A 16055-nucleotide genomic window follows, 5' to 3' on the forward strand; every position below is an offset into this window, starting at 1 on the left:
ATCAAGACATAAATATAGTGACGTGCCCAACTTGTTTTTATTTATCAAATTCTAATTCTAACGTTAAAGTTTACAGACCTACGACTAAGATGATTTTTGTAAAATCTTTGTTGATTTTCAATGAGGTGCCAGAAGAGTTGATGGCTAAAACAAGGTTACTTTGCAAAGCAGAAGAGAATTTTGTGTAACTTCATCTTTAATAAAGAATATATATAAAAGTATCTGTTCTCACTAAAAATGAAACGAATATCATTAGAGTTGTCAGCACTTGCCTGGGAAGATATTCTGACAATCTTTTAGTCTCTTCATAGAATTGTACTTTAAATAACAGATTCAACTTGAGAAAATTTTTTGGTTGAACCCAATAATATTATATTTCACTGCTCCATATTCTCAACTGTAGTAACAACTCGAGAGTAAAGACTCGAGAGTGAGCCGATAAACAGACTCGTGGGTGAGCCGATAAACAGACTCGTGGGTGAGCCGATAAACAGACTCGTGGGTGAGCCAATAAACAGACTCGATAGTGAGCCGATAAACAGACTCGTGGGTGAGCCGATAAGCAGACTCGATAGTGAGCCGATAAACAGACTCGTGGGTGAGCCGATAAACAGACTCGTGGGTGAGCCGATAAGCAGACTCGTTGGTGTCTTTTCTCAGCTATTACACCCTAGCAAGCCAAGCGCAATAATTCTTGGTGTTCGGTCAATAGCACTTATAGTGACAGCAGCTATGATATGCTGGCTAATATCACAATGCTAAAGTCAGAAACAGTGACAAGAATTTTATACCCTATTTGCTTTTGAAAATCAAGCAGAGCTTATTGTAAAGAACGCAGTATCTTTATTGATGTTATATCTCTCAGTACCAAGCAGTAACACACCAGCAATGATAAAACTGACAGGTTATATAGCAATCCCAGGGAAAAATCTACAATTGATTGGCTGCACAGTAATTAGGTCAACCAATTCCACATTAACCTATTTCGAATACAAAAACGATAACATTTGTCACTAACTAATTACGCAATACGAGTATTAATAATTTTTTTTGTGTTTGTATAGTAACATACAAATCTTAGAACAGTATGGTAATAAATGGTTAACATAAAAGAAATTGCTAGTATAACACATACAAATACACTACATTGGACAAGTGTTATGAGTGCGCCTTATAAATGACTATTCAAATTTGTCTGAATTGCGACGAACGTAATATAGATCCATTGAGTCAGCAATTTGAAGCTGCCGGATTATAGGCTTAGAAAAGACGTCATCAACTCTCTTACGCATGCTGACTGTCTATAAATACGGGCACACACTGATTCACAGTTCATTCGCTTTTACAAGCATAAAGCACTCGTGTACTTTTTGCAAATTCTTTTTGCAACAAGGAGCGTGACCTACAGAGGCACACTCGTGTACAAAGACACAGCTCCTCCTCCTGTGATGAGGTGTTCACCACTCAGCCTCTCCTGCAAGCGCACGTCTCTGCAGGACACAGTCTACCCAGACTGAACCCCAGAGACCGAGGGCGCGTTCACCCCGTCGCCAACACCATCACCGTGGGCAATGCTACACAAGGCTACGGCAGGACCGACGGCCATACTGGAGACCAGCCCGTGATGCTTGTCCTACTCCACGGCATGAAGTGGAGTCCAAGATCGTTCGCCCACCGGTAGACTCCATCGGAGACGATAGTTACCCTCTCGGGCTACTGGACTCATCAGTCAAAATCGATTTCTGAGTGCCAGTAGTCCCACCAACCACCTCGGCCCTTCTCAGGGCCACCATTTCCATTTTAAGGGTTGTGTTCTGCATCGACAATGGTGGAAACTCAGTGTCGTACTTATCATCCACTTTTTTTATTACACAAGGGACATTGACAAAAGAAGACCCATTACTTCTTGTTTGCAATAGCTCTTGTTCTGTCAATGTGTCCATGACAGAAATCTTTCACAACTGATTTTGTATCTATTTCAACATCTTCATATGTGTAATATTAGAAGATTATTTAGACGAGCCTGCCCCGTAATGCTCCTCATTGATGTTTTGATTTGCTGCAATGCAGAAAAAGATCTCTCGCTCACTGCATTAGTGGCAGGCAAAACCATTACCGTGTAAGCGAGCCTCTCCACTTCATTAGTCTGGTGGCCACAGGGCATTTTTGTGTCGTTTTTTTGCCAAAGTGGCACAACAATGGAGTATAACGAATCTTAAATTTACTAGATAGAATAAAACATTTCCTAACTTTTTTACTATACCTACCAAAATCATTTTTGTCAAGCAGTGATTATTTGCCATTAAAAGATGGGTAGAAATACATAAATGAGATTTCCCTTGCGCCATGCGCAATTAGCCAAATCAGCCAATCAGCTAGGTAAACATAAATCTATGCATTTGTTTAATACGGGGCGTATTTGCTTTCCCCGATAACATTTGTGCCCTTAGTCTGTTTCCGCTGTTAGAAACTGCCGTATACGTCGGTTAGTAGCGGCGCAAATTTAGTATCTTCTATTTAAATTGATTACCACAGCTAGCTATTATCGGTTACATAATTCATTATAATCAAGTTTTACATGCTAAGAAGTCAACAAAGTTTTACTAACGGAAAAAACGATAATCCAAAGTTTTTATGAGATGTAGAGCACCATCTACAAACAGTCAGATCGCAGCTCGCAGTGTTAGTCGTATGTAAATGCCACACTGAATGCTTGAGGAAGATTGCTAGTGAGTCGAAATAACAAAGAGCTTCTCAAGTTGCAAAGAATCTCAAACCCCTGAAAAAAATAAGGTGAGATGATAGCAAACTCATTTACTTAATATTTATGAATAATTAATCAAAGATTAATGCATTGCTTTATTGAAAATCTTGCGTTTCCTTCACTGTGTATTGTAGTCAGTTGGATCAATGAGTGATAGGTGTTGATTATAATGAATCAAACTCTCAAGTCAAACTACTCAGTCTAGATTTTACATATTGGTTACAAACTGTACAATAAACTACTCTCTGTCGTAGGTATTGTTGCTGTGTCTTTAGACACTGTTTCATACACTCAATAGCTTAACTCAATTTGTTTAAATTTTAGGCTAAAACGGTAGCACTACATAACATTATAAGCTTCTTATATTATTGGGCTTCATAAATAGAATACCTAGATTGGGTATTTTTTAATAAACCAGTAATACTGGACTATTTGTAATATAGTGAATATTGTACTATTTGTAATATAAATGAACGCATCTACTCACTACATGACCACACGTTCTAACAATCTAAACGCCCTCTCCTGTGATTCTGGTCAGTTTTTGCAGGGATTCATCCTCAGGACATCTCGGGAGATCCGCACTGGGGAGATTGTAGCGGACCAACAAAAAAAAAGACCTAGCGATCGGAGGGTCCCTTTCTTGCTTCTCATGAGGCTCTAGGGACTAAACATCATCCAGATCCAGATAGCATACCTCTGCTGATTTTTATTAAGACTTAGCTCGCCTATTTACAAAATTGGAGACTGTATTGCTCTTTGAAACGTCAAACCAATATCAACACAAAGTGTAGTACCTTTATGCAAATGTATGATTGTTATTTAACTGATGGTTTGGTTTGTTTTAAGTTACTATATTGTGTCATGCAGAACTTATCAGTACTGTATTATTGTGTTATTACACTATATTCTGTTGTATTGTAATAGCTGTATTATGTTGTATTGAACTGATTTGAATTGTGTTATAAGATTGATATGTTGCATTATGTTGTGTGATATTATATATATATATTAATACATATTTTGTTGTATTTTAATCAATTGTATTATATTGTATTGTTATAGCGCTCACATATCAATTATTACCTTACAGAAGTATGCGATGTATGAGTTAACTAATTATTGTTGTGGTTAAATCTAAAGGGGGTACATCTATTACTTTTATGTAGGGCTATGCACATTGCGTACACATTCAAATCAGTATTGTAGCTCTTCCTATTTTCAAGTTTTAAATTTATTGCTACATGCTTTGATAAATTATTTTTCGGGTAGGTTATGATCGATAAATATTGCACCATAAATGTATGTCAGCTCTTATATGTCTATATGATCATTTTGCATTTTGAACTCATTGTCTGTAATGGATGCGATCCTTTACATTGTAGTCGGCCGCCAGGGACTTGATATGACAAACATTTCTCGCCATCACCTTAGCCACTGATCTGCCAGAAACCCTCTTCATACTCGTTACATTGATACCTGTACAACTACTGATTGACAGGCTATACTGTATACCCCATTGGGTACACTGGTTGTGACGCAATCTAACTAACGAATCTAATGTAAACTTAATCTTTTAAATGAAATTATTATTATTAAAATTATTTCTTTTTTATTTAACTGACATCAATATGCGAAATTTCTGGCTTAACTTTAGATTTATTGTACTGGTAGCATGTTAAAACCATGCAGTATTTTGAAACCATGTATGTTTGAGATGTTGAATGTAACCAGTATGATGAAATGTGTGGTGCAGTATGTTCGATGACAACCAACTTTCTGGATGATTAATTAATATCATGTCTTTGTATGGGTATCTTAGTACTTATGATGACTAGTATGAAGACTATGAAGACTTATGAAGACTAGTATGATTATTATACAGCATGTTTACCAAAGTACATAGTCTGTTTATCATGATACATCAAAAACTGTTAATTGATTCTAGAAAGCATATTGCAAAATATTTAATAAAACTATTACATAATTATAATCTTAAAGCTCATCATCACCTTATAATTGATTACCATCCTCAATCTCGTCAGTCATTTCATTACTGCACTCTACACAGCCGCATAGACTTGTGCAAACTCTTTTTGCATGAGAAACTGGTCCATTGGACAAGCTGCCAAGGAATAGCTCTTTGCTCATCAGGAAAGCATTGCCCAAAAATCTCATCATCGTCTTTACTCCAGACATGGTTTGTCGGATCTGGGGGCACCATTAATGGTTGAATTTACCACTGCTGTATTGCTGCTTAGTAATTGACCCTCATTAAATGCCGATGGAGAGAACCCTCTTGGTGGAAGGTTTTTTTTTCATAAGATTTCCTTGATGAGAACAACCTGTATCTGGCATCGACTTCACTTGTAGAATCAGACTTGCCATAAAGATGCAGTGTTGAACGTGTTAGTGCGTTGAGCAACCTTTTATCTATTATAATGTGGTAGTTGATTATATTGAATTATGTAATCCATGACAGCTAGCTTTGGAAATCGGTATAATTAGTAAATTAAAGTTTTCGATCATTACTCCAAACGCCGGCGGTCGCTCGATGAGACAGAAAACTGACTACAAACCAAATTGATATCGGGGTAATTTAATACCCCCGTACTACAACATGACGCAAATGTTGGTCCACGGCTCTGATTAGCTAGTCCGACTGACTGCACACGGCGTAAGAAAAAATTTATTTTTGTATAACTACTCACCATTTAATGGCAAATTACTCTTAGCTTATCAACTAAAATAGTGGTAAGAAACTAAATTAATAATGAGTAAATTAGAAACAGTGTTAAGCTACCATAGACCCCATCGTCTTCCACCTGTTGACACGATAATGCCCTGTAGCCACCAGACTACATCGCTAATTGTGCTGGAGCGCAACGGGCACTAGAGTGGTAATAATTAGTAGTTGGAAATTCAAAGTGAATGAGCTTAGACTGCAATTCTTAGTACTCAGCCGCCGAAATTTACTAAAATGTTGGGGCGACTCAGCCGCCCAGCCGCCCCAGAAAATACGGCCCTAAATACGTACAATGCAAATTATTTTGGATTTGCATTTTCTTGCAGCTGAGGAGATAACTCTTTATTTAACGTAGTTTTGAAATTTCTCGACCAGCATAGGATTTTCATTTCCGGCTCGCAATATCATGGATGCAGCAAGACATTTTACTCACACATTTTAATCTTGCTTTATTCATGACATCGGATGCTCGTTAGACCATACATTCGACATACCATCAGTGTTGTTGATCCGGTTATTGGTAGACCTAAAGTGTACATAAGTAAGTATGTTAATACGTATGGGCAAAACAGTTTTTGATTAAGTGTGACGCGCGGGACATTTGAATGCTTCCTAGCAAACTAGTCAGGCCGGACGGGACATTCTGCTGTTTTTTATACTGTTTTATAAACACACGACACCACCTTTCGTTAAATGAGATTTCATCATTGTCATACAATGCATTAAACATGAACCATATAAGCTGTTATGACGTGCGAATACATAATGTGACATATCAATAACTACTCTGATGGCTCGATTGAATGATTCTTCCATGTTTTTAAGGTCATGACATTATTATTCGACCAGTTCAGAGATTTAGGCCTACTATCGTTTTACTAGGAATACATACCGTTTTGTTTCTAGGCCGAAGGTTAAAGATTCTGCTCGGTTTGAAGAATAAATCTAGCATTTTCTCCGTTTTCTAGTTTTCACACCACAAATCTTGGTGATACTTGGCTAGAAAATCGAATGTGCAAGTGCTAAACCATGTAATAATTTAAATAAATAACAAATAATAATAAACAAATATCAGCACTATTGTACTGTGGCAGTTTTCGTTTCCTCTTCAACTCTGTTATTGTATGAGGCTGCCTCAACCTTTATTTTATAGGCTCACTTCAACTTCTAGGCTATAAGCATCTCTTCCACACATCTAGAATCAAGCATTTTCAAGTACAGTTCTCTTTCTGCAGTGACAATTTCTAGATGTTTGTTGGACTTTTGTATTGTTATTCTCTTTCAGTACAGCTTTATTGTGTTACCTGTTTTGGGTCGGGTTGCATGGGTAGAAGGGTTGTAGCGATTTTTACTTTAAAGATCTGTGTTTGGGTGTTGAAAACTTCTGGATAGTGGAGAAAAGCCTTTTCCTTAAGTTTTTACAACTGCGTTGTGGACTAAGGGTAGGGCCACACGTATTGTGTAATTTCAACTAATCTGGGAAATTTCATTCGTACGAAATTTCTGACCTACCACACGGAGTTTCCCCACCACGGATTCGTACGAAACTAACTTTCAACTAGCCAATCAGAACGCGATGATAAAAATTGAAGCCAATTCCGTTTCAATCATTTGCTTCAGTACAAACATGGATGACAATCAAAGGAAAAGAATTGCTTTGCTGCTGCTAAATAAAAAATATCTGCTACTCAAACAGAAAAAGAGGACTCTCACTACAAACTCAGACAGAAGGTATTGGGTCCACCCCATGAATGAGAAAAGAGATCAACTGGGAGTTTATACAAATCTGATCAAGGAGTTGAGAGAAGATGAGGATTCAAGAAGACACGTAAAATACCTAAGAGTATCACCTGAGAACTTTGACTATATTCTTGAGGCAATAAAACCTCTCATAACAAAGCAGGACACAGTGATGAGGAAGTCAATAAAGCCAGGACTGAAGCTGGCAGCCACACTTCACCACCTAGCTGAAGGAAGTTCTCACGCGGCCATCTCAGCTCACTACCGCTTGGGCAGATCAAGTCTCCCAGATAATTGATGACACATGTGTCGCACTGTGGACTGTGCTGCAGCCCATATACCTCAAACCTCCCTCACGACCAGATGAATGGAGGGCAATCGCTGAAGGGTCTGTTGTTTTCTTTTTATTGTGCTTAATAATTATTTATTTATTTTTATTAATTTTCTTCATAATATCCTTTTTCCATTGTTACTAAAACGAACTTTCTTTTTTATTTTGTATTTTTGAAAGATGGAACATCCCTTACTGCCTATACTGCCTTCTCATTGTGTTGATGGGAAGCACATCTTCATTCAGAAGCCAAAGCACTCTGGCTCCATGTTCTGGAGCTACAAACAGAGGAACAGTATCGTCCTACTAGCTGTATGTGATGCTTCATACAGATTCACCCTCATCGACATTGGTCAACCAGGAAATAATAGTGATGGGGGAGTATGGGAGTCATCCGAGTTTGAAAGAGGCTTGGATAATGGTTAGAAAAATATTATCTTTAATTAATTATTATTTACTTTTTATTATCTGTACATGCCGCAACCAACACCAATCAGCTTCACAGCCGGGTTCACTACGTTTGCTCTCTCCTTTCACAGATCAAGTTAATTTGCCAGAGAGCGAGCCGTTGGTGGGTTATGAAGAAGCTGGAGACTTTCTCTTCATGTTTGTGGCAGATGAGGCATTCCCTCTGAAACCATATATTATGAGGCCATTCCCAGGCCGAGCCCTCGAATCGGTGCCCTAGAAAATCTTCAACTACAGACTCTCTCGTGCACGGCGCATCATAGAAAACACGTTTGGTAAGTGATGTGTTTTGGGTCTTTTCACTTCGCACGTGGAGGAATGTCATGTATTAATTTGAAAATATTTTTGTTTCGCAGGAGTCCTATCTCGTCGATGGCAAATCTTGTTTAAGAGGATTCAGGCAGACCAAGAGAAGGCAACAAACCTAGTTCGCGCCATGTGTGTGTTACACAACTTTCTGCGCACGATGCACGACACCAGCTACACACCACCAAGTTACCTGGACATTCCAAACCCAGACGGCTCCATCACACCTGGTTTCTGGCGTTCACAAACACACCCACCCTCCGACCAGCCAAACCGAATGCAGCTACGAAGAGGTGTGACTGCAGAGGCAGCAAGAATCAGAGACAGACTTGTGCAGTATTTTTCAAGCCCACAGGGCTCGGTCCCATGGCAAGATGCCTATATTAACCAAAGGTTAACGAACCAATGTCAACCACTCTGCTCGAAACTCTACTAGTCGTAGTTTGTTTTACGTTTTACAGAATTATCGGGGATTTGATTTTTGATTTAAGATCAATGCTTTAAATTTGTGTGTTAAGTTCCTGTAGATTAGAAATTTTAGTTCCAAATATTTTTTTTTCAAGGCTATGTGCAAATGTATTTACTCTGGTTGATAAAATAAATTCTGATCGGCTAAAAAAGATTGGCAAGTCAGCAAATATTATTTTTAGATTGTGCAAAAATATCAAACTGATGAGAGATTCTGGATTGATTGTTCGCTCAAAAAATTAACAAAAAATACACGCAGATAAATTTATGATAAAAACACAGATAAGCAGAAATAAAATACAATATGTGTATTATGATGAAACAAACAGAAAGATACTTGTAGCTAATCTAGTGCCAGGAATCATCCCAGAAGGGCTACAACATCTCTGTGAACGTTGGTGTATCTTTTCTCTCGCTCGTGGGCCTGTCAGTACTCCGAGACGACACGGACGACATGGAGCTGGTAGGTCTGTCTGTGAGAGAGCTACTTGGTCGCGGGACGGGCTCTGCATACTCCAACTCAAACAACATTTTGTTAATTCTATTCTTGGCAACTGCGAATTGGTAGGGTGTGAGTCGCTCGAGTCCATGCACAATTGAGTCCGCAAACAGCTGGCGTTCCGATTTTGGGGCGGGTTTACTCAGTTTTCTGATCTGGTCATTTACGGACTCCAGCTGGATGTCGATGGAGTGGTCTTCAATGATCTTTTTGCGCTTGATGCCTCAGGATGCCTTTTTGCTCGTCTGTGGTTCAGTGGGTGGTGGTAGCGTCGGTGGAGTTGGTGGGATAGCTGCTGGTGGTCGAGCAGGTGTAGACGCATGTGCATGGGCTTCTGCGGTTGGCGGGACGACCGGTGTGATGCATGCAGGAACTGGAGAAGATGGTCTAGCAGGTGACAATGGACAGGGTGCGCAGGCTTGTGAGAGAGGTGGTATGTTGGTGGAAGAAGTAGTTCTGAAAAAAAAACAAAAGACTGAAATGAATTATTTAATCTGTTCCACAAACATACATAAATGTTTTCAATTTTCTGGTAAAACCGCCAATTCCAATACCACAGCTATGAAGTCTAGTATAATAAATTACTAGTAACTAACCAGTTAGTATTCCAACAAATCAGTATTTGTGTGCAAAAACATCTTAAAAGCCAACTTACGCCTGCTCTCGATGAGCTGTGAGTAGCCATTTAAAAAGTGGCCACCACTTCCACTGCGGCTCTTGGACTGCTGCCGCCCCACTTGCACAAGCTGCATCATACGCCTTTCTGTTGCTGTTAAAAGTGTCCCTAAGGTTGGTCCATTTCTTCATCACCATATCGACTGCAAACAAACAACAAACTTAATTAACTTTATGTGTACATGTAGAGAGTAGCAGCAGTAAAATTTGTGGAACAAGACAACATGACTGAGACTGAAGTAATTAATTGATTGATACAATTGTTGAGATGATCTACTCGCTCTCTCAGATAAAAAAATCAGTCCAAAACAAGCATGACCCAAAACCCAATGATATCAGTAGTACTAGCTACCACACTACTGCTAGCAACCACCAACTACCTACTACTAGAAATAAATAAACATACCAGTAAACTTCACTTTGGAGTTTGGAAAAGCCCTTTCCAATTCACTGACAATGTCCATAAAATTGTTCAGTTTCACCCCTCTTGAGTCCTTAAAGCCGTTCTCCCGTTTGCACCGTATAACTTTTCTCTCCCTAACCAAGTCTATAAACAGTTCCAGATGGTTGTCTTCCATTTTAAATGCAAAATCAACTCTCTTTTCAAAACAGATAAAATCTCTTATTTTTTCTGGATATGCGCCAAAGAAAACGACCTTCAACATTCAACTCACCTTTTCAACCGACCAATCAAACAACGATTCGTAGGAATTTCTGACGTTTCGTCCAATTCAGGATTCGTTCATCGTGTGCAACCAACAATGGACGAATTCGTCCAAATGTCAATTCGTCCGAATCGTTTCGTCCAAATTTGGCCGATTTTGTGAGAATTTTGTCTCGTGTTGCAGTAACAAGTACAGTCTCGACTACAGTTCTCTTTCTGCAGTAACAATTTCTAGATGTTTGTTGGACTTTTGTATTGTTCTCTTTCAGTACAGCTTTATTGTGTTACCTGTTTTGGGTCGGGGTTGCATGGGTAGAAGGGTTGTATCGGTTTACTTTGAAGATCTGTGCTTGGGTGTTGAAAACTTCTGGATAGTGGAGAAAAGCCTTTTCCTTTAGTTTTTACAACTGTGTTGTGGACTAAATCCAGTCACAGTTCAGTTTTGTTTTCTTTTTGGTTTTGTGAGCTGTTTGTATATCAATGAAAATGGTTAAATCCGCTTTTGGTGAGGTCTTCTTGTATTGATGGTGCTGCTGCTTAGTTTAACTACTTTAATAGAGATAAGGTAATCAGCCAGCGGTTTGTGGCAGTCTTTTATTTTTGGTATTTGGTGGATTAATTTAACGATGTACATGTGGCGTGGTGTCCTTTGGCTTAGTCTAGGGTTTATATGAACTGTTGTTACGATTTAAAGTCACATCTAGAAAGTCGACACCCCCCTTTTGTTAGCCTCAATGGTCATTGATAGGCATGATTTTTAAAGACTTCGTATTGCCTCTCCGTTTTTTATGCTTCATGGGAAATGCTACATATGGCTAGACTATTGCTTCTTGTTTAGTCCAATGCTGCATTCGTTTTTGAGGTTGGTGTTTAATAGTTGCAGCATGTATTATACCAATGAGTGAGCAAGCTTAAGTTCCATCATAGCTGCCCTCGGTGGTGTCAAACGTGTTAAAATATTTTTGCCCATAGTTGGCCATTGTTAATCACTACAGCTTTTTGTAATATATATTTTTGGTCATGAGGAATGTTTGTATACTGTTACACAAAGTGTAGAGCATCAGAAAGAAGTTTTTTATTTGTTGATGAAAAAAATATGCGTATATCAAAAAAATATCCATGAAGCGGCATGAAAAATAATGCGGGCAAAATTGATACGAAATGAAAAAGCCAACAAGTATTTTGACGACATGAACAGTCACTGCATAAGGTGCTTGAAAAATCTTTCAAACCAAACAGAATTTCAACTTCGACAAATGTAAGTTTTTGATGTTGCGACTAACAAGGTGTACGTAAAGTCCTGATACAATTTGAAAAAATTTATTAAAGTCAGTTGTGGAGATATGTTAACCAGATTTGTTTTATTTTCATCAGTTATTCGTGAAGTTTTTTTATATACAATTTTATACACCTTAACATGAGCACCGTCAGTGAGACAAAGCACACCAAGTACATTTACCAGTTCTTGCCATGTTCGCTGCAGGACATGCTCATCAATAGCGGCATTGGCTTTAGAAATCCTTGTTTTCAAGTCAGTTAGGTCATGAACCTTTGTTTTATGAACGATACCCTTCACATAAACCCACAGAAAAAAGTCCACGAGTGTGATATCTTGGTGACCATGGTGGCCATTGAATCGGCCCCTCTCTTCCGTGCTTGTACATCCATATGAAGCCCATTTATTACTTAATAAAACTTAGTTTACTTTGGCATTAGAACATGTAACTAATCTAAAAGTTGCTAGATTGCTGCTCATGCCAAGGGCTGGACTGTGATGCTGAAGAACGCCTATATGAAATACGTTCTATTAGACAACAGTTTCTTATGGAGACAAACTGGAAAAATGCAGTCCCTTCTGAATTTACTAGCCACAAGCCAAGCGTTACTAAGTCAGCCATTGTTGAAATAGGTTTCTACAGGCAATGGTCACAACTCGGTATATTAAATGATTCTTTCATCAAGCCTACATTAAATAACATAACGTGGTACAGCTTTCCATGGGGCTGAAAACAACATTAGACAACGGAATTCACTTTCTGACTTGAAACATTGATTCAAATCATCTTTAGTTACAGGGCTACAGACAGCGTTCCAACGAATTCCACGTGTGTTAGGATTTGTGGCTACAAACCAGCGATTACAAAAGAAGTATTGCAAATAAACTCCTTTTTTTACAAAACCAGGATCTTGCTAATAAAACTTGAACATCCATGTACAATGTTCAGTTTTTGGCAGGGTTACGTAGATTAGTACATTTGTAATGATTCTAACATGCTTCGCATATCTTTGAAAATATTGAGCTTGTCATGTAGAAGTTTTATTGTAACAATACTATGTATTTGCAAATTATTACAATGTACAAGGTTAAAGTTTGAGAAATAAAAATGGTAAACAACCTATTTTCCGTTATCTATTGAGATCAAACTCTGTCACTGGCAATCCTGTCCATTAGATTTTCCTGACATATTGGGACATGTCTCAATATGCCTCATCTATGTTGTCCCAGTATGCCCCATGGGTATACCTACCACAAAAAATTGTGTGACAAAAATTTCTCAACTTTTAACATTGTCTGACACAAGCCACTTAAACCTCAACCATTAAATTATTCTATTTAAAAATCTAAGCTTTGTACCTGGTCATTTTTACAGAGCACAATAGCCAGTATAAGGCTCTAATTTACTTTTATATCTCAAAAAATTTTCACTTACCAAATTGTAGCTTTTGGTGTAGCTTTTGATTTTAATATGGCTGCCCAATGATGTCATTTCCTATAACCTGACTAAAATATACTGCTGCCAAGAGAAGACAAGTAACAAATATTGTGATGTGTCAATATGTGCTATGTCCCAATATACCCCTCTCCCCTACCACCCCCTTGAACTCTTCATACTCACAGGACACCAGGGCCTCAGAATGATACTTACCTGGCACATCTATGTATCCTCTCATTGCTTTGATTGTTTGGTTAATCAAAGAATTGGCAGTTACCAATGAAACATCACTGTTCTGCAAAAGTAAGGAAAGCCTAGAAACCTCTTCCAGTACATCCGGCATAATACCTAGATTGATGACGAAGTTTTGGCTTGTTTGAGGTGCAACTAATCCTTGAAACTTAGTATCATGTGGGTGGGACTTGAAGTGGGCAACAAGACTTTCAAAGGATACATGTATATTGCTGTTGCTATCCTCAGAGAAGATGCGCACCACTTTGTATCTAGAAGCTTGCCTATCTTCCTAAACTGACTGTCTAAAGATTCAGCACACTGCTTCACTTCCTCCTGCATCTTGGGAGACTGGCTATATAAAGAATACAAGCTGGTGACAAATGTCTTGAATGAGTTGATACCACCACCTACCTCATCAATTGCATCACCAACAGGAAGCTCTAATCTATGGTTAGAGCAATGCCATAAAATGATGTCTGGGAATCGGTCTAACAGTAGATGTCTAACCCCAGAAGTTTGACCAGGCATAAATGAAGCACCATCTGAGGCAAAGCAGAAGTGGCGCTTCGGATATGAGGGGTCACACCCATGGTTGCTAAGAGTTTGTATCAAGCATTCTACAATAGATTTAGCATCAGCAGTCTTCAAATGTACCACATCTAAAAATAAAGTGGTGGGAATGTCAACACATGCCCTGAGATGGATAACAAGTTCCTCCTCATTGCTTACTGTACTGCTTTCATCAACCATTACTGAACTCTTTGATTGGTTCTGAATATGACCAACCAATGCCCCTCTCAAATCTGAAGAAATACTCGAAATCATACTTGCACATGATTTGTCACTATGGAGGATACGGCCCATATCAATCCCATTCTGCTAGTAACATATAATATGATCAGAAATGTCACCTTATGGTCTATTCATTTTTGCAATGTTATAGGCTACACGAAATAATTTTTCTGTTGTCTGGTGTTTGGCGGATTTATTTGCCAGCATCTTCTGAGTTATGCTATCCTTTTCTTAGCTTTAAATACTGCCTCTGATGATTTATGTGCCTCTGAGACTAAATGTTTGGCTATCTCACCCCTAACCGTGGACAACTCAGTGGTGCACTGTTGTTTAAAATTGGCAGCACCTCTGTCTAATGGCTCAAAGCCGACCTTAATCTCCATCCACTCTGTTGATGGGTTCATTCCTTTAGTCCGGTTCATCATAGGAATGGATGCCTTCTGGCACCACAAGCAACCTATTTGGTTATTTTTGCGATGACCCATGGATGCTTGCTCTTCACTTCTCACAATGTTTTTGGATTCCCTTCGCCAGACATCAGGCCAATTTAAATATATTTCATAAAGAGAACAAACCACATGACACTACAATATTCAATAAACTAATCATAACATTCAGCCACGCGCAGTTTGCACCACCACATTTCCTATCAATAAGTGAAGTTAAGATTTTAAAGAAGGAATTTTTCACACGCCATATTGAGGAGATAATCCATAGAAAATACAAATCATAAATCAGAAAATTGCCCTTCTCACCAATAATGATATATCAGGAGAAGGGCATTAGAAGAAAGGAAACATTGACGCCACAGACTGTTACAAGCTGAGAAAACAGATTAGTTATGCTATATTACTGCTAGCTACACATTTGTTAGCCCAGATATACTCATCTTTACACCAGAAAAGGTATTCTTAGGTTCCTTTAAATTGAATAGAAACGTTAACAAATATTTGTTTTAGAGCATTGCATTTTTTTTCTATCTAATCACAAATATCGTGTTTGCAACTCACCATCCACACTGCTGATACTTGAGATCACGTCATTTTGTTCTTCACCATCTAACAAAAAAAGAATGAAGTGAGATCGGTTTAGGACAACATGTGGCATAATATGTATGAGTACCTACGCTGTGAAATTCCAATAAGCAGCCAAAATTAAACTGGTCGACTCACCAATCACTATGGCTGAGCTTTGATTCTGTTGACTTTTCAGCCTCATCATTCCTATTAGATACGACAATAAGAATACATTGTATAGCACATTTGAATAAAAAAAACTTTATTTTTCCAATGAGGGCTCTGCTATGACGCTGGCAAGCAACACGGGCACCTGGGGAATCCCAATATAAACTACGCATCACCCACCAACACAGCCCCCCTAGTGTTGGTACCCTCACTAGTTCTTATGGGTACGGCGTACCCCTCCCCATTTCGTACACTGCCCGTTAAGTTCCCCCATTTTCATTATCATTCATTCCAAAATTTTTAATAAATATCCATGTTTGACAAGGAAAGAAATCATAATGTCACTCGATGTCTACCTGCCAAAGGCTGCGAATGAAAAGAAAGCTGGTGTAGAGTTCGGTGTTCCATCACTCTCCTTGTCCTGCCTGTTTCACTTATCCCAGCTTTTTGTTTTAGTCGCTGCTCTCATT

At 38.6% G+C, this 16055-nt stretch overlaps 1 pseudogene; it reads left to right on the forward strand.

Annotated features, from left to right (window-relative positions):
- The first annotated feature begins 5914 nt into the window (after positions 1 to 5914).
- LOC137403827 (uncharacterized) lies at positions 5915 to 8969 on the forward strand (annotated as a pseudogene).
- The last annotated feature ends 7086 nt before the right edge of the window (positions 8970 to 16055 follow it).

Source organism: Watersipora subatra, chromosome 9 (genome assembly GCF_963576615.1).
Source record: "Watersipora subatra chromosome 9, tzWatSuba1.1, whole genome shotgun sequence".
In the NCBI taxonomy this organism is placed as follows: domain Eukaryota; kingdom Metazoa; phylum Bryozoa; class Gymnolaemata; order Cheilostomatida; family Watersiporidae; genus Watersipora; species Watersipora subatra.